Source organism: Rhinatrema bivittatum, chromosome 7 (assembly GCF_901001135.1).
Source record: "Rhinatrema bivittatum chromosome 7, aRhiBiv1.1, whole genome shotgun sequence".
In the NCBI taxonomy this organism is placed as follows: Eukaryota; Metazoa; Chordata; class Amphibia; order Gymnophiona; family Rhinatrematidae; genus Rhinatrema; species Rhinatrema bivittatum.
In genome coordinates, this window is record NC_042621.1 from 108,860,838 (window position 1) to 108,883,695 (window position 22,858).

The 22,858-nt window shown below is 47.5% G+C and overlaps 1 protein-coding gene across 1 annotated transcript in view; it reads left to right on the plus strand.

Moving 5' to 3' along the window:
• The first annotated feature begins 655 nt into the window (after positions 1-655).
• IL34 (interleukin 34) overlaps positions 656-22,858 on the plus strand; it is a 163,188-nt gene continuing 140,985 nt past the window's right edge. The window contains exon 1 of the mRNA XM_029608912.1: positions 656-1,297. The gene's annotated coding sequence lies outside the window, so the exon portion shown is untranslated. The remainder of the gene's footprint in view (positions 1,298-22,858) is intronic.

The following is a 22,858-nucleotide window of genomic DNA, read 5'->3' on the forward strand; positions in this document are numbered from 1 at the left end:
TGTTGTGAAGGGATGGGCAGGGGCAGAAGAGTCAGTCCTGGCTACCTATATTATTGCCTGTCTCAGCAGCATCTTGAATGAGAGAATCTGGCTCCACACTGTGAAGAGTGAGTTCTCCTTCTGAGTGCCACTGTCTTTTGAGGTTCAGGAAAGCTACCAGCGCTGCCTAACGCAACTTCTCAGGACTGCAGGAATTTCTCCAGTGTGCTAGAAAGCACTGGGCTAGTAAGAAAAGCAAGTTTTCCAGTCTCCCCTTCCCAGATCGCAGGAGTTTTCACAATCTAGCAGTCCCTTTTTTGCTGAGCCTCTCCATAGAGCTTCTGAGCTCAACGCAGCAACTTAATTTTTTCCTTTTTTTAAACGATTAAATGACCAATGACAAGAGATTTTGCCTCTGGAAGGCAGAGAGCAACAAAGGTAGTCCCACATTTTTTGAGCGCCTTCAAAATTTGGCACCTTACCCACGTGCTTTGTCTAAATTCAATTCCTGCCCTGCCATTTGCTCACCCCTAGTTTAGAAGATAGTTGAGAAAAAGCGAGCAATGAAACCAGAGCTAGGTGTACTGCTGGGGCAAGACGGCAGGTCATTGCCAATCACATTCCACGATAAGGAATTCTTTTGCATACACACCCTCATCCTGTGTTTTAGCCGGCCTCGAGGAAGAAATAAGATGCCTGCTTGAATAAGACTTCTACTCAGGGCTCTTTCAAGTATAATGAACTGGAACCTGCCGGGTTTTTTTCCCCCCTCTGATCTTCCTAGAAGAGCTCCTGTTTCCCGGAATCCACGCGGTAGAGGAGGAGCAGCGACAGCAGTCAAATAACGAGCAGAGGAAACGCAGCACCCGGTCATACACTGGCTACGTCCGAGCCTAGCAAAAAAAAAAAAAAAAAAAAAAGGTTTGGTGCAATTCCAAATCTGTGAGAGGTGGCTGGCTGTTTAAGATTTCTTTGGAAACCCGTGCCACAAAAACGGAAAAAAAAATCCTGCACGTTCCTGGGAAAAGTTTGTGCGGGAAATTCCGCTGCCCCGCCTCCGGGCTTTGGAATTAGGATCCGGACGCCTGACGCTCGCGCGCTGCTTTAGCCGGCGGGCTCGAGGCGCTGCCTGCGATCGGCTGATTCGGCTGCAGGGGGGACAGAGAGTGACGCAAGTGCGCTGCTGCTGCTGCTGCTGCTGCTGCTGGACACCTGCTCGAATACAGAAAGAGATGCACCTGTGTCGGATCCTGCTCCTGGAAGCGCATCCCCAAAGCGACTGAGGTCTCCGCTTCTAGGGCTCACTCGCCATAGTGAGGTGAGAGTTAAGGGTATCGGATGGGGGAGACGGAGGGCATTACGATTTCTTTTTTAATGCCTGTAACAACTAAAACTATGTTAATTCTATTTGTGTGAGGAAAAGGTTGGCCTGCTCATCTTTTGTTTAGGTTCCAGCTCTCTCCCAGGAAAGAAATTATTCTAGATAAAATCTATAATAATTAATTTGTTGATGGGAAGAGTCAGATTAAGACGAGGGTAGAATTTTCATTTGTGTCCCAGAGGTACCGGCTGGTAAAAGTGCCTTCCATAAGGTCACACAGAGTCAAACTTTGCTTTCTAGTTGAACAGTGAGGTTTAAACTGCTTTAAAAACCGAGCCATGCCGTTGTAGGAAACTCAGTAAGAGCTGGGTCCACCAGCGTCTTGAAAGATTTTGCGACCGTGGACTCAAATTACATGTAGTGAATTAAAAAATCAAAATGTTTTTTCCCCCCACAGCTTTGATTCTGTGCTATATTTCAAATAATTCCTGGCTCTCTCCTTGTCCTGTTCTGCACTTTTTGATTTTTCTAGGTGAGTGAAAGTAATAAAGCTTGATCTCAACATCCGAGGCATGGAAAAATCTAAAGTACAGTGCTTGACAGAGAGCAAGGAATTAATTATTTTATTTAGTTATTTATTTTAAAAACTTTTATAAACCGACTTTCAAATGAATATCACATCGGTTTACAAGTAACTAGGAGTGTATAACCTTAAAAGAGAGAGAAGGAAAAAATAAAGTTACATGTAACAGGGATATCAGGGATAACAGGGATATCGATGTAAAGCGCCGCCACAGGCACTAGTTTCTTGTTTCGCTGTGAACCGATGTGATATCATTGATGAATGTCGGTATATAAAACCGTTAAATAAATAAATAAATAAATGTACATTATATTTTTAGGATCAAAACTGTTGAAATCAAAAGCTTGTGCCAAGATCCAAGTTAAGCAGCATCCTCAGCAGCTGTTAAAGTTGGTGTGGGATCACATGGGAAGTGTGAAATGTTGGTAGAGAAGGGGGAATTTGCACACAAATTGAAATGTCATATGTGACAGGTACATGTTGGTCTGAGATGAGAATATTGTGATCTGTTTTCAAATTTGAGGAAGGTTTAAGCTATTGACCAAAGTGAGCACTTAATAAAGTATCCCAAACAGGTATCCCACTAAGAAAATTGCACACACAGCAAATGATAAATGCACAAATGGCTGTATTACGTGTACAGTTTGGTCATTAGCTTAAACCAGGCTCCCTCCTTGTAAAGGGTAATTTATATCTGATGATCTTAAGGTGGCCAAACAGGTGGATAAAGTGACGGTAAAAGCCAGAAAGATGCTTGGCTGCATAGGGAGAGGAATGGTCAGCAGAAAAAGAGAGGTGATACTGTCCCTGTTTAGTTCCCTCGTGAGACCTCACTTGCAATACTGTATACAATTCTGGAGACCGCACCTTCAAAAGGATGTAAAAAGATGGAGTTGGTCCAGAGGGTGGCTACAAAAATGGTCAGTGGTCTTTGTTCTGAAGCATTTGGGGATAGACTTAAAGATCTAAACATGTATACCCTAGACGAGTAAAGGCAAGATAGGGGACATATGATAGAGACATTCAAGTATCTCAAAGGTTTCCATGCACAGGAGGTAAGACTTTTTCAATGGAAAGGAGGCTCTAGAATGAGGGGGTCATGAGATGAGGTAGACTTAGGAGTAACCTTATAGGGGTCGATGCAATACAGTGCCCCTAATGCAAAACGCACAACCAACCCCCAGCGAAACTCAGCGCTCATCACATGCAAATGCATGTTGATGAGGCTATTAATTATCCACTCCAGATCTAAAAAAAAATGTGCGCCCGACCCAAACATTTTTATGCAGCCCTTTTGGTTCCTCCAACTTAATTTTAGATACCAACGTTCCACAAGTGGAACATTTTTTCATATATTTTTAATTACTTGCAAATTTTTTATACCATATTTGGGTCTAGTTAACTAAGATATATAAAAAGGGGCATCAGGAAATAATTCCTTCAATGAGCAGGATCTAAAAGGTTAATATCATGGCAGTATTAAGCCAGAGGAACCAAAAGGTTTAAAAAGTTTAAAAACAAACAAAAAGTGTCAGCGGTCAGATTAGGGAAACGATGCTCAATTATCAAGCGTCCATTTTCCTAATCTGCTGGCAGCCAACTTCTCTTGGGCACCCGTTGCCAAGAAGGCACCGGGGCATGCTAGGGTGCGCAAATTGTCCCTAGCGCCTCCTTGGCAGTGTGACCCCCTCATTTAAATATTGAATTGCGCATCCAGCAGAGGTGTCTGGGTGTGTGTGTTACAGCCCCGGTCGCCTGCACAGCGACCGGGTCCTTACCTCCCCCACGGGTCTTCCTTCAGCGCCGTGAGCCGCGCGATCCCGGGCTGGCCTGGCCGCATGGCAGCGGCGTCCTCCTCGTGGAGACGCCGGCAAGGCCCGATGGTAGCTCCTCCCCCTGCAGGGGAATGCGCGCGCGCGCGCGAGGGCAGTCCTTTTAAGGGTCCAGCACCCGGAAGTGCTGAACTGCCCTCTCTCTGACGTCAGCCCCGGCGGGAGATTTAAACCCGCAGCTTTCTCCCTTGCCTTGCCTTGCAACGCGGTCGCTCCTTGGAGGGTTAGTTGCAGTTCCTGATTCCGGTTACCAGTTCCAGTGTTCCTGTTATCTTTTGACTCTGATTCCTGCTGCCTGCCTTGACCACGGTTTGTCTACTCGCTTCTGATTCCTGCTGCCTGCCTTGACCACGGTTTGTCTTCTCGCTTCTGATCCCTGCTGCCTGCCTTGACCACGGTTTGTCTACTCGCTTCTGATCCCTGCTGCCTGTCATGATCCTTGCTCCGTTCTGGGTTTTCCTTCACCTCTGCGACTCTCCTAAGTCCCAGCGGTCCGGGTTCCTACAGGCTCCTCCTGGGGGAACCTCGGACTTCCAGGGCGAAGCCACCTAAGCCCTAGCGACCCGGGCCTCAACAGCTCCTCTGGTGGGGTCTCGGGTTTCCAGGTGAAGATCCTTCGTCAGCGGTGTGTGTCTGCCTTCCGACCATCCCTCTCCATCGGTCGGTCCAAGGATCTACTTCCGACGTTAACAGTGTGTTAGGAAAGCAGGTGCTCAACACTCATTTTTTTTTTTGCATCTGCTCCATAGTGTGTAATGGGGGTGTGTTCTTGATATAAATAGAGGTGAAAAAATTCCAGGCAACTGCCTATTGCAGTCTGGGTCAGCTGCAGCCATTCTACCTGAGGTAGCATCCCTCCACTGTGCTGAACAGAAGGAGGAGAGAGGGTGAGAGTGTGTGTGTTTGGGGGGGGGGGGGGGGGGGGGGGGGGGGGAGAGTAAGTGGGGAAGGAAAGAGAATGGAGAGAAGCATGGAGGATGTTAGGAAGAGAGGCTTGAGAGGAGGTTAAGGTTTGGGAAACAGGCAACTTTTTTGGCATTTTTGATATTTGCAAAACCAAATAGCACCATAATACAATTCTAGGCATGTGTTGTTCTCTGTGTTTTATCTATTGCATAGATAAGATTGGCTATCTATATTATGAAGCTTTAATAGTATGTAACTGAATATTTTGCATTTGATCAGATTCTGAAAATCCAGAGGCCATTCATAAAATACTTTAGATTTGTGGATCCAAAATATATACTGTTTATTTCTGCTGTGCTTATGATATCTCTTTCTTGCTTCTGAGACATTCTTATAATGGATAATGTCTCATGCACACAGTACAGGCAGCTCCATGTAACAGAATTATTTATTATATATATTTATATATATGAAAGACCTTGTGTAAGTCGGTCAGTCAGTCCACATTGTCATGTCTGTGGCCACTAGGTGGTGCCTGGAACAATGAAAGGTGCACTGTGCAAAGACTATATGCAAAACCCCGGCTGTCAGATTCTCTCTCGCTCTCACATATACACACACACACACACACACACACATGCTCTTCTCTTAAATTGTTACTATATTAAAGCAATATTTTTTTCACTTTTGTTTGGTATTGAAAATTTACATCAATTATGAAACAGATCGCGCACTGCTGGGTACTTTTTGCTCCCGTACATAGATACATATACACATGCAAGCTCCCCCCACACACATTCATGCACTTAGGTGTCAGAATGGGGGGAAGGTGGGCTGCAGGGGTCATGGCCTCCTCCAATTATTGACCAGCAAGCGCCATTTTTAAGCTGCATTTTTCAGGCTGCAGCAGCGGCCACCGTGGGATGGATTCACTTGGTGGCCAGCAACAGGAGACATCTAATATACTGTCAGTGTAGTTTATAGAGAGGTTCTCTAACTTTCTAAATGCTTTCTGTCAATTAATTAATTAATTAAAAGACTTTTATATACCGAAGATCATGTACTAGTACATATCGCTTCGGTTTACAGATAACCAGCATTAGAATTACCATATACATGGTGTACATAGAACAGTAAACAATCAACGGTGCACAGTTAATAAATAAGGTATACATTAAACAAGGAGTATTATGAATTAAGCATTAGATTTTTACTTGATAAAATAAAACAATATATATCATTTTCACTTTTGTTTGATTTTAAAATGTATATCTGTTATGGACCAGACAACCTGAGTAACATTAGGCAGTTTTTGCTAGTCTTCAATAAAACAAGGCAGCTTCTAGGTAGATTCTGCAGCAATAGTTATGAAATTATCTGACACAGTTTTTAAGATTCTGTAGCATATTTGCATACAATAGCATACATTAAATATTAACATGCCCAACACTAATTTTAATACTTTTGTTAAAAATCTTTAAATCTTTTTTGTGAATTCCTGAAATATTTCTTTTTTTTCCCTATATTTACATTTTCTCCTCTTTTCCTCCTGAGGTAGGTGCCAGGAAGTGCAGGGATGGCACTGCCGTTATTATTGGTGATTCATTTCTTAGGAATATAGATAGCTGGGCAGCTGACGGCATGAGGTTGTGAAGTTAGCAGTCTTTACACATTACCTACATAGCATTTTAGAGAGTATAGGGGGAAAAGCTGACTGTTGTGGTACCAACCCCCCCCCCCCTTCCAAATATAACATTCAAAGTATGCCCATGAAGGAGGAGGAGGAGAATTAAGAGTGCAGACAGAGTGAGGAGAGGATAGGGGAAAAAAAAGAGACAGATGGGGAGCGGAGGAAGAGGAGAATAGAATGAGAGAAAATAGGGTTGAGAAATAATGGTGGTGTCAGGTGAGGGTGGAGGAAGAGACTGTGGTGTGGATGTGGGGCTTTGAAACTTCCCTAGTTTTGTTTTGACACTGCCACATAAGTCTTCCCCATTTCCACATTACCTGCTCTTCTCTAGACATTTAAATATAGACTGGGCAATCACACTTGCAGCCCACCGTGTTCTGGTTTTTTTTTAATTTTTTGCTGCAGGGTGCTGCAGTTTATGTTGAGTTCAGCACCCCCCCCCCCCCCACCCAATCATTTTCAGAAGTTGGCTCCTTTGCACACACAGGACCACAGAGGCAGACTGAACTCTGGAGTCTCGATGCGTGGATGAGACAATGATGTAGGGAGGAGAGCTTTAGATTCATTGGGAACTGGGAAATCTTTTAGGGAAGGGGGAGCCTCTTCTGACAAGATAAGCTCCACCTTAACCAGCATGAAACCGGGATGCTTGAAGGAGATAAGAGTATTCTTGAATATAGATCATGGGAGACAATTGCTCAGGAGTGCATGCAGTGGAGTGAGGCATCTTAAAAGAATGTTAAAATAGGAAATAAAGCTCAATAAAAATCTATAAGGCAATACCTTTTTTAATTGGACTAAACACTTCTTTTGAAGCCTTTGAGTCCACCTCATCAATGGAAATTGAAAATATCCTCAAGAAGCTAAAACTTTCTTCACATCCTGCAGACTCAATACCCCCCAATCTTCTCTTCTCAACTCCAAATATCATTACCTGCCATACCCTGCCATAAGAAGTTTAAGCAAAACCTCAAAACATGGCTGTTCGAACAAGCTTACACTCAATGATCCTCTCCTCTACTGAAATACCGATTAATACTGAAATACCGATTAATATTCCTGTTCTCACTGAGTCATTGCTACACGCCAATTTTATACTTCTCACTGCTAATTTTGACTTTTTGGTCTCTGAACTTCCATTTATTATTAGACTTGCCATTAACTAAGGATCATGATTACCATTGGTTTATTGTATTTGTTGTGCTGGAGAAAATCCGGATGTGGATCCGTGGGACGACCGGCCCGAGGGAACAGTCGGTAGGCAGAACTCCCACTGGGCAATAGGATCTTCACCTGGAAACCCGAGACTCCTCCAGAGGAGCTGTGGGAGCCCGGGTTGCTAGGACTTAGGAGACTTCGCCCTGGAAGCCCGAGGTCCCCCCAGGAGGAGCCCGTAGGGACCCGGACCGCTGGGACTTAGGCGAGAACGAAGAAACCCAGGAGTGGAATCCGGACTGGAGTCTGGGCAGGCAGCGAGCAAGCAGAAGTCGGGGTCACGAACCGAGGTCAGGACAGGCTGAAGATAAGCAGGGTCAAACTACGAACCGGAGTCAAGGCAGGTAACAGGCAAGCGGAGTCAGGCAAACCGTGGTCAAGGCAGGTAGCAGGCAAGCGGAGTCAGGCAAACCGTGGTCAAGGCAGGTAGCAGGCAAGCGGAGTCAGGCAAACCGTGGTCAAGGCAGGTAACAGGCAAGCGGAGTCAGGCAATCCGTGGTCAAGGCAGGTAGCAGGCAAGCGGAGTCAGGCAAAGCGGAGTCAGGCAGGTCACAGGCAATCCAGGAACGCAACTTAGAACTACCGGAAGTAGTGAACCTCGTTGCAAGGCAAAGAAGAGAAGGGACTGCAGGGCTTAAATAGCCCTGCAGCGTCTGACGTCAGAGAAGGGAGGAGCCGGGTTTTCCCGCGCTGGTCCCTTTAAAACCGGAGGTCAGTCGCGCGCGCGCGCCTGGGGGCGGGACTGGCCGTGAGAGCACGCCAGCGGCAGCGTGGGAGCCGGCGCATGGCGCCCGAAGGCCCTGCAGGCCCGCGGAGGATCGGAACGGCTGGAGGAAGCGGCGGCCGGGGTCCTGAGCCCGCGGAATGCGGCAGCTCCCCGGGACCCGGGAAGAAGGTAAGGTCTCGGGCGCCACCGTGGCGACCGAGACCGCAACAGTACCCCCCCTTCTTACGCCCCCTCCGCCGAGGGCCAGGTTTCCCGGGATGGTCCAGATGAAATTGAGTGAGCAATGATTTGTCCAAGATGTTCCGAGCTGGTTCCCAAGAGTCCTCCTCGGAGCCACACCCCTCCCATGCCAGCAGGTATTCCCAGCGACGGGCATGGAAGCGAACGTCCAAGACTTCTCGTACCTGATACGTAGTCTCTGTAGACATAGGAGATGATAGCGCATCTGTGGAGGGATGATGGTACCGGGACAGTACCACCGATTTCAGCAAAGATACGTGAAACACGTTATGGATGCGAAGTGAAGACGGAAGGCGAAGTCTGTAGGAAACGGTACCAATACGCTCCGCAACCTGAAAAGGCCCACAGTATCGAGGAGCCAACTTACGAGAGCGGTTAGGTAGTTGGAGGTTCCGAGTGCTTAACCACACTTTGGTACCTGGCAGAAAAACTGGCGCTGGTCGTCGATGACGGTTGGTATACTGCTGGGACCTTTTTGCTGCGGTGTTCAGTTTGAGTTGAATCCTCTTCCAGAGATGATGCACTTGACGTGCTGTGGTTAAGGCAGCAGGCGATGGAATGGAAATAGGAAGCGGCAAAGGAGGCCTTGGGTGACGTCCATACATAATCTGGAAAGGGGTTTGTCCTGTGGCAGCATGGGTATGGTTGTTGTAGGCGAACTCTGCCCAAGGCAGGAGAGAAGTCCAGTTATTCCCTTTTTCGGAGATAAAACTGCGGAGGAAAGTTTTAAGAGTGCGGTTCGTGCGCTCCGTCTGACCATTAGTCTGGGGGTGAAAAGCTGTGGATAAATTTAATTGGACCCCAAATTTCCTGCAAAGGGCACGCCAAAAACGAGCCATAAACTGTGGCCCTCGATCCGATCCGATACTCTGTGGTAGACCGTGAACCCGGAAGACGTGTGTAGTAAACAGGAGTGCGAGTTCAGGTGCAGAGGGCAGCTTAGGCAAGGGTACCAGGCGAATCATCTTGGAAAAACGGTCTACCGTTACCCAAATCACCGTATTACCTTCCGAGGGGGGCAGATCCACTACAAAGTCCGTGGCTATGTGGGACCATGGTTCCACGGGAATAGGCAGCGGTTGCAGGAGGCCCCAGGGCCGACCACTAGGCGGTTTTTGCCGGGCACATACTGGGCATGAGTCAACATATACTCGGACATCTTGTCGCATTCGAGGCCACCAGTAATAGCGGCTAAGCAGGTCGAGCGTCCTCTCCCTGCCGGCGTGACCCCCTGAAAGTGAGTCATGGGCCCAAGCTAACACCCTTCTGCGGTCTTTGTGGGAAACCACCACTCGTCCTAGGGTGGAAACTGTGGTGCTAGCTAACTGGATTTTAGCGGGATCAATAATGTGTTGTGGGAGGTCTTCCTTCTCCTCCTGAAGTTCATAACGGGAGAGCGCGTCAGCCCGTACATTCTTCAAGGCGGGTCGGTACTTCAGAATGAAATTAAAACGGTTAAAGAAAAGGGACCATCGTGCTTGTCGAGGATTAAGACGTTGGGCCTGATTAAGGAACTCCAGGTTCTTGTGATCTGTATAAATTGTAACCGGATGAAGAGAGCCCTCCAACCACTGACTCCATTCCTCCAGCGCAAGTTTGACAGCCAGCAACTCCTTATCCCCAATACCGTAATTGCACTCGGCTGAGGAGAACTTCTTAGAAAAATAGGAGCAGGGTAGGAGATGTCCGGAGTTAGAGACTTGTGAGAGGACCGCTCCCACAGCAATGTTAGAGGCATCGACCTCGACAAAGAATGGCCGTGTTGGATCTGGGTGACGTAAACAGGTATCCTGGAGGAACGCCTTCTTTAATTGTTCGAAAGCCTCACAAGCTCCCTCAGGCCAAAGGCGAGTGTTTGCCCCTTTCCGAGTTAGCGCGGTTAAAGGTGCCACCAAGCGAGAGTACTGAGGAATAAAGTGTCTATAGAAGTTAGCAAACCCCAAAAAGCGTTGTAATGCTTTTAACCCCTCAGGTCGGGGCCACTTCCTGATGGCGGATACCTTGCTGGGGTCCATCCGGAAACCCGTAGAAGACACTATAAACCCGAGGAAGGGTAATGACTCTTGTTCAAAGAGACATTTTTCGAACTTAGCATACAAATGGTGGTCTCGTAAAATCTGGAGTACTTGTCTCACATGTTGCCGATGGGAAGCAAGATCCGGGGAGTGTATAAGAACGTCGTCCAAATAGACGATCACGCAGGAATGCAATAAGTCACGCAGAACCTCATTCATCAAGTGCTGGAATACAGCGGGAGCGTTGCACAGTCCAAACGGCATTACTAGATATTCGTAATGGCCGTCCCGGGTGTTGAACGCCGTCTTCCATTCGTCCCCGGGGCGGATTCGAACCAGATTATATGCGCCGCGGAGGTCCAATTTAGTGAAGACTTGGGCTCCTTGGAGTCTGTCCAACAACTCTGGAATGAGGGGAAGCGGGTACCGGTTCTTCTTGGTGATAGCATTGAGGCCACGGTAATCAATGCAAGGCCGCAAGCCTCCGTCTTTTTTGGCAACAAAAAAGAAACCTGCTCCGGCGGGAGACTTGGAAGGGCGTATGAAGCCCTTAGCCAGATTCTCGGAGATATATTCGGACATGGCCCGGGTCTCTGGCTGAGACAAAGGATAAACTCGTCCCCGGGGGGGAGTAGTACCTGGAAGCAACTCAATTGCACAGTCAAAAGGTCGGTGTTGCGGTAACAATTCCGCTTTTTCCTTGGAAAAGACATCCTGAAAGTCAACATACGGAGCCGGTAATACCGGTACGGTGTGGGCCAGCGGAATCCGTTGGAATCTTTTCGCTTGGAGACAGGATTGGAAACACTCCGAACTCCACTGGGTAATCTGAAAATCTTTCCAGCGAATCACAGGAGAGTGTTTCTGAAGCCAGGGTAACCCGAGAACTACCGGATGTACAGCTCTCTCCAACACTAGCAAGGAAATCTCCTCGGTGTGTAACAAGCCCGTCTGCAAAATCAACGGGACGGTCTCGGTGGAGATGCACCCTGATAAAGGAGTACCCTGAATAGAGGTTATCCGCAAGGCAGGAGTCCTAGGTTGCGTAGAGAGATTCAACTGTTGCACCAACTCTTTAGTAATGAAGTTGCCTCCAGCCCCGGAGTCAACTAGGGCTTGCGTGAGGAAGGAACCACCTGGATATTCCAAGGTTACCGGTATAGTACATTGAGGAGCAGGACTAAGGCAGCCTAGGGGACACTCCTCCCTTACACCTAGGCGCGGGAGTTTTCCGCCCGTTCTTTACACTGGGCAAGGTAGTGGCCCTTTCCTCCACAGTACAGGCACAGTCTTAAGTCCCGGCGTCGCTGCCTTTCCTCGGGTGATAAAGACGAACGACCCACTTGCATGGGCTCGTCAGAGGCAGTTGCAGGTGACGATGTAGTTCCTCGCGACCCCGAACTCGAATTCGAGGACCTGGGAGTCACAGACTTCGAACGTCGGAAAGGACGCCCCTCTTTCGCCCTCTGCTGCAAACGCCGATCAATACGACCTGCTAAGTCAATCAGGGAACTCAGGGTCTCCGGCAGGTCCCGAGCCGCTAGCTCGTCCTTAATACGACCGGCTAAGCCCTCCAGGAACACGCCCCGGAGAGCCTCATCCTGCCAGCCTACCTCGTGGGCGAGGGTGCGAAACTCCAATGCGTAGTCTGCCAAGGTCCGTGACCCTTGCCGGAGCTGAAGTAACTCGGAAGTAGCGGACGCCTGTCGTGCTGGCTCATCAAAGGCCGCTTTGAACTCTTCCACAAAGCGATTCAAGTCCCCCAGTGCAGGATCATTATTCTCCCACATGGGGGAAGCCCAATTCAGGGCCCGTCCGTCCAGAAGGGCAAAAATGTACGCCACCTTGGTGCCATCAGTGGGAAACTGGTTAGGCAGTAGTGCAAAGTGCACATAACATTGATTTAAGAACCCTCGACATGCCTTGGCATCCCCGGCATAGCGAGAGGGCGCTGGGAGCTGCGTAGGGGACTGGAGGGTTACCAGTGGTGCAGGAACAGGTGCCGGTACTGGAACGGGCGCGGGTGGCTCGGTATCCATGCGAGACGCCAGCCGCTCTACTGTAGCAGCCAAGGAATCCAGGACTTGCTGTTGCTGAACCAACCGCAGGGCCAAACCCGGAATGGCCTGTAGCCCGGCGAGGTCTGCCGGATCCATGGCCTTGCAAACTGTTGTGCTGGAGAAAATCCGGATGTGGATCCGTGGGCCGACCGGCCCGAGGGAACAGTCGGTAGGCAGAACTCCCACTGGGCAATAGGATCTTCACCTGGAAACCCGAGACTCCTCCAGAGGAGCTGTGGGAGCCCGGGTTGCTAGGACTTAGGAGACTTCGCCCTGGAAGCCCGAGGTCCCCCCAGGAGGAGCCCGTAGGGACCCGGACCGCTGGGACTTAGGCGAGAACGAAGAAACCCAGGAGTGGAATCCGGACTGGAGTCTGGGCAGGCAGCGAGCAAGCAGAAGTCGGGGTCACGAACCGAGGTCAGGACAGGCTGAAGATAAGCAGGGTCAAACTACGAACCGGAGTCAAGGCAGGTAACAGGCAAGCGGAGTCAGGCAAACCGTGGTCAAGGCAGGTAGCAGGCAAGCGGAGTCAGGCAAACCGTGGTCAAGGCAGGTAGCAGGCAAGCGGAGTCAGGCAAACCGTGGTCAAGGCAGGTAACAGGCAAGCGGAGTCAGGCAATCCGTGGTCAAGGCAGGTAGCAGGCAAGCGGAGTCAGGCAAAGCGGAGTCAGGCAGGTCACAGGCAATCCAGGAACGCAACTTAGAACTACCGGAAGTAGTGAACCTCGTTGCAAGGCAAAGAAGAGAAGGGACTGCAGGGCTTAAATAGCCCTGCAGCGTCTGACGTCAGAGAAGGGAGGAGCCGGGTTTTCCCGCGCTGGTCCCTTTAAAACCGGAGGTCAGTCGCGCGCGCGCGCCTGGGGGCGGGACTGGCCGTGAGAGCACGCCAGCGGCAGCGTGGGAGCCGGCGCATGGCGCCCGAAGGCCCTGCAGGCCCACGGAGGATCGGAACGGCTGGAGGAAGCGGCGGCCGGGGTCCTGAGCCCGCGGAATGCGGCAGCTCCCCGGGACCCGGGAAGAAGGTAAGGTCTCGGGCGCCACCGTGGCGACCGAGACCGCAACAGTATTTGCTTTTATTTTGTTGGTATTTTTTTATATATATCATGTCTATGTTATTTCAATTTCTCTGTAAAGCCTGTTGCTGAATTATTGTTTATTGTAAACCGAGGTGATGTTTTGAACGTGCCGCGGTATATAAAAAATCACTAAATAAATAAATAAATTACCAAGCCCATAGCAGAGGTCATAAATTGCTCCCTCGCACAAGGATTAGTTCCAGAACAATTAAAACTCACAATGCTGAAACCTCTTCTAAAAAAACCCAACTTATCGCCAATGGATCCAGCAAATTTCCACCCAATAGTGAACCTGCCTATGATTGCTAAGATCATGGAAAAAATTGTAAACAAGCAACTTACTGAATATCTGGAGGAAAACAATATTCTGGCCCCATCGCAGTTTGGTTTCTGAAAAACTCTAAACACAGAATCTCTCCTAGCATCACTCTCGGACACCATCATCCTAAACCTGGAAAAAAAACAATCTTACCTCCTAGCTCTCCTAGATCTATCTGCGGCCTTTGACACGGTGAACCATACTGTCCTCTTGCAGAGGCTGGCAGATGTAGGCATCTGAAATAGGTATCTCGGGATCGGCTTTACTATGGTTTCAGTCATTCCTGAGCAATAGAACATACAGCGTTAGATGTGGACGAAGTGAATCCAAGCCAAGAAACCTCTCTCAAGGAGTCCCCCAAGGATCTTCTCTCTCCTCCACATTGTTCAATGTTTACCTTACACCGCTATGCCGGTTACTCTCTAAATTGGGTCTTCAACACTTCATCTACGCAGATGATGTTCAAATACTCATACCTATAACCAGCACAATCACAAATACACTGAGTACCTGGAAGGTAGCTTTATTAGAAATTAAAACAATCCTCACAGACAACCAATTGGCTATAAATACCAATAAAACTGAACTTATCATAATTTCACCTCCAAAAAATACAATACTGATCAACTCTGATATTTCTCAAAACAACTCCACTATTTCACAACAAGTACGCAGCCTTGGTATCATCATTGACAGCAATCTTACGTTTAAAAAATTCATTGCGGATACGGTAAAAAACAGTTTCTTTAAGCTATACATGCTTAAACGTATTAAATCTCTATTATACCAATATGATTTCCGCACAGTCTTACAAGCAACTATTTTATCAAAGATTGATTACTGCAATGCTCTGTTACTGGGTCTACCTAAAGCCACCATTCAACCTTTGCAAATGCTGCAAAATGCAGCTGCCTGCATTATCACCGACACAAGCCGCCATGATCACATCACTCCAGCTCTTCAGTCTTTGCACTGGCTACCCGTGGCTTACAGGATAATTTATAAATCTATGTCGCTGATACACAAAGCCATTCAAAACAGAGAAATGCACTGGTTCACAGATCAACTACAATTCAAAACGTCTTCCCGCCCAACGAGATTCCAGAATTTAGCCAAACTAAATATCCCAGCACCCAATCTGACTAAACTCTCTAGTACAAAAGAACGATCTTTCATCATTGCTGGATCAACAATATGGAACACCATGCCCTCTGAATTACGCCAGGAACTCTGTCACAAAAAATTTAAACAAAACCTTAAAACCTGGCTATTTAAAAAAGCCTACTATCAATGATCTGAATCCTCAACTACTCTTCCTAACTGCCACAATCTCTCATATATTGCTTATATTCTATTAATACAAAGTTATATACTGTATTGTATTCGTTCAGTTACCATGTTATATTGTAAAGCGCAATGCTGAATTACTGTTTGAATGTAAACCGAGGTGATATTATTTATGTACCCCGGTATAGAAAAATCTATAAATAAATAAATAAATAAATCAAGGGTGTTGCGCTCAGCTGGTTCCAATCCTTCCTTGACAACAGGTTCTTTAAGGTCAGGATCAACAACAAAGAGTCGCACCCAGTTAGGTCCAACTTGGGAGTCCCACAGGGCTCATCCCTTTCACCGACCCTCTTCAACATCTACCTGCTCCCACTCTGCCAGTTACTCACCAATTTAAAACTAACCCACTACTTATACGCGGACGACGTCCAGATCCTGATCCCAATCAAGGACTCCCTTCACGCGACATGGTCCTACTGGAACAGCTGCCTTCAACAAATCAACCATCTTCTCACCAACCTCAACCTCGTTCTCAATACCAACAAGACGGAGATTCTCATCATCTCCCATGATGAAAATAAGGTTCTTCTCAACTCCCCAAGCTCCTCCCAATTTGCCAAAACATCTATCAATCACTCACCAGTTGTAAGAGATTTAGGGGTTCTACTAGATAACCAGCTAAATCTAAAAAAATTTGTAAATAGCACCACAAAAGATTGCTTCTTCAAATTGCAGGTGCTCAGAAAACTGAAACCACTCCTTCACTTCCGAGATTTCCGACTGGTACTTCAATCCATCATCCTGTCTAAAATCGATTACTGCAACTCCCTGCTTCTGGGCCTACCCGCAAATACCATTAAACCCCTGCAGATGGTTCAGAACGCCGCAGCTAGGATCCTCACTAATTCTAATAAAAGAGAACACATCACACCCATCCTTCAGAAACTCCACTGGTTGCCCATCAAATCCAGGATTCTCTTTAAAGTCCTCATGATGATCCACAAGGCTATCCACAACATCTCCCCCCTCAATCTAAGCTTCCAACTACGACCTCTCACCTCGGACAGACCCATCAGAAGTACCTACAAAGGCACACTGTGCACGCCTCCTGCAAAAACCTCCTTAAGAAAGCGTGCTCTTTCAACAGCGGGTCCCACTCAGTGGAATGCGCTCCCCCTGGACCTCCGCCAAGAACCCTGCCCTCGGGTATTAAAAAAAAAGCTTAAAACCTGGCTCTTCAGCCTTTCCCTACCGGAAAGATAACATCGTTCCATCTATTCAGGACAAGTATCTCCATCCTATTTATCAGTCCTCCCTGGCTTCTATTCAGTACATCCAGCGTTCCCTACACAGCTGATCAGTCCGAGTACTTAGTCACTTAACTTTTGCGTCAATCTTACTAGTTAATGAACCCTGCAAATTATCAGATCTCATATTTTCGAATGATTTCATATATTCCCTCTCTCAGTTGGTGAATCATATATCCCCCCTCTCAGTTGGTGAATCTGGCATGTTTCAGTTTTTCCTAGTATTGCTGTTATTTTAATCGAATTTATCCTAAGTAGTATTATTATTGATTATTCCTTAAGTAATTTATTTTAGGTTTCTGCCTAAAATAAAGTTCAATTGTTGAATTGAATCACTTTCGACTCACTAAGTTGAATTGAACATTTTCGTTCCAAGTTGAATTGTTGCAATGTTATTAATGTTACTTCAGGTAGTTCATGTTCCATGTACCGCTCCCAAGCGACCGTTCAGTTGTATGTAAAACGGTGTGATGTGTATTCTATACAGGAACGTCGGTATATAAAAGTTAAAAATAAATAAATAAATAAATAAAGACATTTCTTAATTAGCTTTTGAGAGCTAATTCTCCCCTTCATGAGGTCAGAAGAATATATACTACATAAGGGGAGTACCAAGTCCCTGACTTTCACAGTCTGGGGTACTGATACGCAGATATTAGGGGAAAAGCACAGGACTGTTCCTACGGCCAAGTCCAAAAGCAAAGCAAAGCGCGTTCAAGCAGCAGCATGGTATGAAGTATCAGGAAGGCTGCTCACCCTGTAAAAATGTTGCTAGCAGTTATTTTATTATGGGTTTGACAGTTGCTTGGTTTTGTTGGTAAATATTACCACCCTTAACATAAAGCTTGGGGGTATCCTTCATGGAGCAGCAGTTACTACTGTAAGAAGTTTACTGGCATACTGGACAAATAATTTGGTCTTTTTATGGCATCATTTCTATAAATGTATGCTCCTTATCTAATGTTGAATGGCTTTCTCATGTGGGTAACCATGAAGGGAATTTGCTTTTTTTTCCTTTTTTTCTATTGTAATAGGTTTGTCCTGAATGCTCTAAGTGAAAATGTAATCTCTTATGGCAAAACTAATAGCCACGGTTCTCATAAAAGCACATTTTTGTTTGGTTCTTGACAGGGTAAATTATGGAAGATTTATCAATGTGACTATCTGCTTGAGATAGGCCTCTGTTGAGGTTATACATACTGCTGATGCTTCTTGAACTTTTTTGAATATTATGGTGTATGATTTATGTTTGTTGTACTTCTCACTTTTTTTTTTATTTTTTTTACTTTTTGGTACCAAAACACGAACGACAAATGCAGCTACCATCACACAGTTCCCATTTCCATTTTACATAGCTAAGCCATATATCATCACTGTTTGCTCTGATCCAAATGACAGGATCAAACACTTAAGAACATAAGAAGTTGCCATACTGGGTCAGACCAAGGTTTCCATCAAGCCCAGCATCCTGTTTCCAATCCAGTGGCCAATCCAGGTTACAAGTACCTGGCAAGTACCCAAACACTTCAATATCCTAACTGAATCCTTCAAACAAAAAGGCCACAAGAGATTACATTTTCACTTAGAACATTTAGGGCAAAGCTACTACAGTAGAAAAAGAAAGGAAAACCATAAACCAAGTTCCCTTTGTAGTTACTCACATAGGAAAGCCATTCAACATTAGAGGAGGAGCATAAATAGTCTCCCCTTATATAGTGTATCTTATTCAGTGCAGAAAATGTGAAGAGCAATGCTAGAACTGCTAAACAGAGCAGAAGTTAACTCAAGAGTAAACATACACAGGCCACAAAGAAGAGGAAGGCAACACATCCATAGGGGAACATTTTTCAGGACCTGACCACTGTATCAATGACCTTATGTCAGGATACTAAAAGAAAAGTTCAACACTATCCAGGAGCATAAGACATTTGAAGTTAAAATGATCACATGCCTGAGAACTGATACAGAAGCAGTTAACAGAGACTTGGGGTTTTTAATTGTATCTGATATAATTCTACTGAATTAACTCTTTACAAATACATTTTGCTATTTCCTCAACCAGTTTTCAAGGGAAAACAACACCTTGGAGACTATCCTTAGGCTGCTTGGTTTTTTGAGTTTCCTACATAAACTAGTTTTTTGTGTTTAATATATTTTTTATTCGCAATGTAGTACTTACAGCAGATCAGTATACAACAAGTACATGTCACGTTTCGGGACGCTAGGGAGCGATCCCAGCTGAGGGGTTTTAGTGTGCCCTTGGGCCTCGGCCCAATCCCAGACGAATCCAGGACCGAACAGAGGGTTGGCGGCGTGTCCCAGCGGGGGCAAAGACCAGGTCTGACCCTCTGCCGGACTTGCATGCTTCTGGAGCCAACAAGCTGATGTTGGTATATGAACAGTCCTCCGACCGTTCCCAGCCCTTTCGGACTTGCCGCTTAGGATCGGCATGAAGCAGCAGGCTGAATTGAGGATGAGGGCAGATGGAGGCCTTGTGACACAGAGACATGAAGACACTGGAAGTGGATGAGGATCTTGGAAGACTCTCGATGAGACGGGGAACTTGGAAGACTCTTGGACGAAACAAGAAGCTGGGAAGGTAGACATTGGCACTGTTTCTCAGGGCGCCCTACACAGTCCACCCGCAGGACTGGTCACGGACCACCCTGTCCCACTACGCGCCCTACACAACCCAAAGAGGCTGGTCACGGACCATGAGGAGAGCGGGACAAGCGCAGGAAGGGAATCCAGCCCCCCATGGGCTGGTCACGGACCACAACGGTGGCACACCAGGAAAAGTGGGCGCAAGGAATCTGGGAACTGGTTGCAGAGGCAAAGACGAAAACATCATGACCAGGACATCAGGAACATGGAACATCTAGACATCTGGAACATCAGGACATGGAACAAGCGATGAAGGAGCTCCGACAAAGGAGGAGACCAGGAACACCAAGAACACAGAATGAAGAGCCATTTAGACAAGTGAAGACCATGGAGGATCTTGACTCGAAGAGGAACACGGACAACTGTGGTTTCTGGATCCGAAGGCCCTGAGGAACAGGCCCTGAGGAACAGGAACTGAGCCCTTTTATAGGCTGAAGCAGGAAATTGAGGCTGGCTTCCGGTGGGGCTGCGGGCTTTTCCCGCCACTGGCCCTTTAAATAAACTGAAAAGGTGCGCGCCCGCGCTTAGAAGGAGTCCGGGAGAGCAGAGGTCTGCGGCGGAGTCCAGCTGCGATGGAGAAGGCCGGAGGCGGCTTCCAAGCCGCATGGGAGGTCCCGACAGTGGCGCATAGACCGCATAGATGGAGACAGCAGCAGCGGTGGCTTCCTGCCACCAGAGGGAATCCCCGCGGTGGCTTCCCTGCCGCAGTGGCAGAGTTCCAGCAAAGACTAATGACATCACTGGAAAGGGCCACAGGGCTTTTCCCACCGCTGGCCCTTTAAATATCGAGAAGAGGTGCGTGCCTGCGCCTATAAGGAAGCTGGAAGGCAGAAGACAGCAGCAGCGTCCCTGCCATGTGGAAGGCCCGACAGGAAGCGGCTTCCTGCCACAAACCGGTGGAGACAGGCAGCGACTTAGACAGCTTCCCTGCCACTCAACCGAGGACTCCGGTGGTGGCTTCAGCGCGGAGATGAAAGGCGGCATCGGGTGGCTCAGCCTGCTGCGAGGGACAGGCAACAGCCGTAGTCTCTGGGCCATGGAGGACGGCATCGGCGGCAGTTTCGCTAAAGGAAGGTAGGGGACTGCCTGCAGGGCAGCTGTGAGCAGGATCCTAACAAGAAGGAACTCAACAAATCAATACTGGTACGCATTCTTCTGATCCCTATACTGTATCTTCTGGTTCCCTCAAGGTTCTTCATTGTCTCTAATACTTTTTATCATATATCTACTCCCTCTTTGTCACATTCTTTCTGCTCTGAATATTCAGTTCAAAATCTATGCTGATGATATTCAGTTTTTTGTTCCATTTAGCTCTTCTTGGTCAAACACTTTCTTTACAGTTGTACTATATTTAAACACTGTTGATGCTTGGTTATCTCATAATCGCCTTAAGTTAAACCCCACAAAAACTGAAATTATTAATTTAACATTAATATCAAACCCTATAAATGGACCCTGTCTCACCTTCTTTTTAATGGCTTTTCTATTCCCATCTCAACTCATGCTCACAGCTTAGGGGTGATTATTGTTGTGGAAACACAGGTAGCGGTTCCATCTCTGATGTTTTCGTGTGCCCCTAGGCCCTGATACAGCTGCAGAGGAGCTCTGGCAAGCACCGTGGCAGGTGAGAGGTACCCCAGCATGGGTTGAAGATGGAGAGTGATGACCTCAACCACAGCCACAACTGTATGCAGCAGAAAGAGACCCAAACAATGCAATGTTGGTCTCATGAGTGGTCCTCAGGCTACTCCAAGCTTTTCGGACCTGCCGCACGGAGCAGCAACTGTGACAGGGTGGACAGTAGACAGAGGGTGAGGACATCAAAGACAAAGACTTGAAGTGAGACAAGACCCAGGATACGTGAAGTGAAACATCACTCTGGATATGAGGTAAGACGAGACTTCGACACATGAAGAATGCAATCTGGATACGTGGAGTGAAAAGGAACTCTGGTCACATATATGAAGGAACTCTGGAGTTGCTTGAAGAAGACTTGGTTGGTACTGGACGTCATGCGCCCTACACAACCTAGCCGGACTGGTCTCCGATCATGCAGGCGGCGCGCCCTACACAGCCAGGGTAGGCTGGTTGCGGACCACGCTAGTGGTTCCCCACAGAAGTTGGCAGACCTGAGTCGGTACTGCACATCACGTGCCCATATACTCAGCCAATGAAGACAGGTCACGGACCACGCTGGTGGTTCCCCACACAGAGAAGATAGGAGATGAAGTGAAGACTCTGACGAAGCCTGTTCCAGTTGCACCCTGCAAAGCTGATAAAGGCCAGATAGGGCCACACCAGAACGGATTTAATAGAGTTCATTCGTGAAGTGGAGGCAGGGTGCAAACTTCAAGGAACCAGGCAAAGTTGAAGATTCAAGGGAATGCCTCTACAACGCAGGTTAAAATAAGAAGCTGGAACCTTGTGGAGACTTGTGCTGCCAGGACGAAGATGTACCAGATAAGGAAGACATCAAGACGAGACATCTGGAGACCTTGACGATGAAGACGAAGCGTGAGAACATCATGAAGACACAGGATCCTACATATAACAGAATGCCTTGAGAAGCAGATGACGAGAAATTCTAAGGAGGACTGGCTCCTTGCGAAGGCAAGGAAGGAATGAAGACTGAAGCTTTTTATCCTGAAGAAGAGGCGACTGCCTGATGACATCACTGGTGGACCTTCTCCCTTGCTGTCCCTTTAAAATGGGAAGGAAGACGCGGCCTCGCCCCCTAGGAGGAAGCAGGGGATGCAGGACCTCGGACAGCTCCCATGCTGCAACGCTGAGAGTGCAGGAGCAGGAGCTGGACCTCCGAGCAGGCCTCAGAGACAGAGGCGGCTTCCTGCCGCTGAAGATGGACCCAGGTCGACTCCTTGCCTCAGGAGAGCCCGGGGCTTCAGGCCCTCCCCTCCGGAGGGGGAAAGGTAATGTCGGCGGCTTCCAGGCCGCATAGGGATACTGTAACACAGCTCCCTGCCACATGGCAATGTTCAAGCGGCTCCTGCTGCGAAGAGCGGGTTGGCGGCTTCCGTGCCACTTGGGAAATGGCAGCGCGGCTCTGGCCGCACAAGTAAGCTATCGGCGGTCTTCGGGCCGCGCTGGTGTCACAGCGCGGCTCGAGCCGAAGGCGTCGGCAGCCTCCGGGCTGCTACGGAAGGAGAAAAAAGTGGAGATACTGCCTAAACAGGGCAGAATCACAACAATTATAAACTCTGATTTGTCACTAACACATCACATCTCCACACTAGTAAAAAACTCATTCTACAAATTACAAATGTTGAAGCATCTTCATCCCTTACTTTTCTATTGAGACTTTCGTACTATTCTTCAATCTTTAATTTTCTCAGGACTTGACTACTGTAATGCTCTTTACTTAGGTCTCCCTGATACAGCAATACAACCTCTCAAATGAATCCAAAATTTAGCTGCTTGGATTTTAACTGGTACCCTGTTAAAAAAGTCATATATCCCTCACTCTGTTTTCACTACACTGGCTACCTAGCAAATTCAGAATCCAATATAAAACTCTATTATTCATTCACTCATACATAATCTATCCTCAACCTGGCTGTGTTCCACCTTGAGAATTTGTAAGCCTGCTAGACACCTGAGATCTTTAAATCAAAATCTA